The sequence below is a fragment of the Dipteris shenzhenensis genome, chromosome 6 (genome assembly GCF_047967505.1).
Source record: "Dipteris shenzhenensis isolate YYH24624 ecotype China chromosome 6, Dip_SZ_1.0, whole genome shotgun sequence".
Taxonomy (NCBI): domain Eukaryota; kingdom Viridiplantae; phylum Streptophyta; class Polypodiopsida; order Gleicheniales; family Dipteridaceae; genus Dipteris; species Dipteris shenzhenensis.
The window spans coordinates 40,929,674-40,933,404 of NC_141601.1; the positions used below are offsets into that span (position 1 = coordinate 40,929,674).

The following is a 3,731-nucleotide window of genomic DNA, read 5'->3' on the forward strand; positions in this document are numbered from 1 at the left end:
GTCACGGCTTCTCACCCTCCATAGTTGCTAGTCGAAACAGAAACGATAGAAACACCGAAAACAAAGTTTCCGGCCCAAGCCAAAATAGGGAAACGAGAAACAGCAATATAGTACAATTTATGTGTAAAAATCAAAATTTTATACATAATACAATTATAAATATAGTGCAACATGCTTAAAGTGACAAATTATGCTTCCTAGCATCTGCTTAGTCATCACTAGTGCTATTAAGTCATGACTTATGCAACATGCATGATGCTTCAAGTTTCAACATCTATGATTCTATGATCTATCATTCATGAATGATGCTTCAAGATTCAAGAATCAACAACACTTACAACATTTGCAACTGCATAAGTAAAAAGCATCATAGTATCTACTATTATCCAGATTCCAAATTCATGAACCATGTGACATATCAATGTCTAAAAAATAAAAGCACACCCATAGTAGCTACTAGCATCCATGATCATGAATCATGTCAAAAAAAGATAGCCAGCTGCCAAAGTAAACTCAATACTACATCAATAATCATCAAAAAAAGAAATAGCATAGTCTAGACTCTAGACTAAGAGACACTAGAGACTAAGACGCATCTGAAGTGTCCCTAGGGCCTCTAATCTAGTAGTACTAGGCTGGTACTATCCAAGTGGAGGTACAGTACTAGTCTCATATGCATCATCCATCAACTCGACATCCTCTTCCTCCTCATCCTCAAATAAGTCATGGGTGTCACTGTCTGAAGAAGAAGAAGCACCATCGGGTGCAATTGAAGTGCTAGCACCATCTCTAGATGGCTGTGAACTTGCACGATTTGCTAGTGTTGACATCTCCTCGTACAACATGGCATATATGTTCAGCTCCTCTCGTGGAATATCTGGAATGGCCTTCATCTTCTCCATGTCCACCTTGTTAGCATCCACTTGGCGAGGTTTGGGGGAGTTGGCGGAGTACTCAAGGAGGTGGAGGTTGCAATGGCAGAATACCAACCGCTCCAATTGAACCGTGCTGAATTTATTCCTCTTCTTTGTGTGGAAGAGGGCCCAAGTGCTCCAGTTTCTCTCACAAGGACCCAAACTGCAGTCCTGGGAGAGAACTCATATAGCAAGGCGTTTCTACCATAATCCATTCAAGCAAAGATAGGTATCAGTAACTTATTATTTATACACCTTCAAACTGCTTCAAAGTTAAGTTACAAGTAGTGAAGTTTCAAGTTGTGTCTACCAAAGTAGGAGCACAGTTGCCATATTTCTCCCACCAAGAGACAGGCTTCAACTGTGTCCTCAGAGCCTAGTTGTAGGTCGACCAAATGAGAGGCTATAATTGCGGAACAAAAGAAGTTCATCCTCCAATCTTCGTTGCATTTGCACATCACCATTTGTCCACTTTTGTAGGTATTGTTGTAGTCCCTCCTCCAACTCCTCATTTTTGTATTGATCCTTAGCATGCCATAGAGGAGGCAATACATGTGTCACCGCATGGATTGGGCGGTGGAACCAATTCCACACTCCACGAATGTCCTGGATCCTAAATCACACACAAGATACAAAATTCATACATAAACTAAATTGCCGTAATGAGCTTTAGCCTTTAATCGTAATCTTTAATCGTAATTTAGAGATTGTAGTCTTACTTGTCAGGCAATAGGGAAGTGGTTCTGTTGAAGGCCTCTCTAATCTTGTCCATAAACTCGTACAAGAGCCCTAACGCACTTCCCTCCATGTCCGTGATGCGAAGCACGGTGTAAATAGGATTTACAGCTTTGACTAATCCCTCCGCCTCATGCCACCAAGCTTCATCCATGATCATGCATGCAAACTTGGTAGACTTTGCATGGCCTTTGTCATCCCAATCATTCCACTCTTGAGACACAACTGTACATAGCAAGCCCTGGCACACTCGCACAAGCCTCTCCACCACTATGAACATGTAAGCAAACCTTGTGGTTGAAGGTTTCAATAGCTCAAGGTCAGTGTAGGCCCGATAGATGCTAAGGATTTTGGGTCTTTTCGTGACAAACTTCATGATACTGTGGGCAGTGGAGAAAAGAGCACCAATCCAAACTATCTTTTGTAGGTCCTCAATCAAAATATCAAGGCAATGTGAGGCACATGGTGTCCACACAATATTTGGGAACTCATCTTGCAACATCTCACCCATAGACACACAATTACTGCCATTATCTGTCACTACTTGCATCACATTGTCCGCACCTATCTCCAAGATGGCTGCATGCATGTGGTTCCAAATGTACAATTCTGTAATCACTATACCTACGGCAGAGGCATCTATGGCTCTCAAGAACATCGTCCGCTTGCAAGAAGACACTAGAATATTGTACACACTCCTCTTGCGTACATCTGACCATCCATCACATAAGAGTGTGCACCCATACTTTACCCAAGCCTCTTTCAAGGGCTTCATTTATGCTTCCACATGTGTCCTCTCTCTTCTTAGCTCTCTTGTCCTCAAGGCTTCACATGTACGCCCTTCCCATTCATACCCAATGCGACTGCCAGCTCTCATGGCCTTCTTCCATCGCAAAGTCTTCGTCACATGAAAGGGTATTGCACATTGTATAAAGAGCTTCGTGAGCTCACTAGTGGCCTCCTTGACTGCCTACTTTTGCATCCGTGCTTGAATGCTAGACCTTTGTAATGAGCCTCTTTTTCCCACACTAGCATCCACATTACGTGCTCCATGTGGCAAGGGTGTCCTCCTAGCATTAGGACCCACGCTTGATGTTACAGATGCCCCTCTACTCCTCTTTGAACCCAATGTGCTAGCAGAAGCATCAAGCAATGGCTCCATGTCCTCGATCTCTTCTTCGTCTTGATTTGTTGCAACAGCCATGCACTTACGCTTCCATTCTTGAAGGCCATTCAGCACATCAAGAGGCACATACTCACACATACCTATATCCTTGTTGGAAACACCCGCCAGATGGTCTTTCAACCGTGTGACACACCCCGTTTTGCTGATGCCACAATAGTTGCATTTCCACTTCTTGGAGCCACCACCTCCCGCATAACTATCAATGTAGGTGGCATGTCTCCAATAAGCATCTTTCGGCATTGTGGAGCGGAGTAGGTAATCGGTATTTGGGAAAGGAGGAGGAGGAGGAGGAGGAGGAGGAGGGAGAGTATGAGGAGTAGGAGGACTCAGGGAGGGGGTAGAGTGAAGAGGATAGAGGAGAGTAGAGAGTGAAGAGGATAGAGGAGGAGGAGAGTGAAGAGGATAGAGGAGAGTGGAGTGGAGTGGAGTGGAGGGTAGGAGAGTGGAGAGTAGGTAGGAGAGGAGTGAAGTGGAGGGTAAAAGAGTGGAGAGTAGGTAGGAGAGGAGTGGAGCAGACTGGAGGGTAGGAGAGTGGTGAGTAGGTAGGAGGGTGGAGAGTGGAGGCGGGTAGACGGGAGAGCAGGCTGCAACAAGCTAAGGCGCAAAATGGTGAAAAAACCCGATATTAGGTTTTTCCAAAAAAATAAGGAAACAAAAAACGGCCTTTCGGCCGTTTTCATTGCCCCAGCATTTTCGTTTCCGTTCCCTGCCGGCGAAACGCCATTTCATGCAACTATGCCACCCTCATGGAGTACCACCACCATTGTACCGATACACAAGGCAGGTGACCCCATGGATACTGGGAACTATTGCACTCTCATGATTGGCCATACGCTGGCCAAGATCTATGGATTGATACTAGAGAGGGAGATTAGTAGCCGTACAGAGGCACATGG

At 44.8% G+C, this 3,731-nt stretch overlaps 1 pseudogene; it reads right to left on the reverse strand.

Annotated features, from left to right (window-relative positions):
- Positions 1-641: 641 nt before the first annotated feature.
- Positions 642-3,075, reverse strand: LOC147901172 (uncharacterized; annotated as a pseudogene).
- Positions 3,076-3,731: the final 656 nt, after the last annotated feature.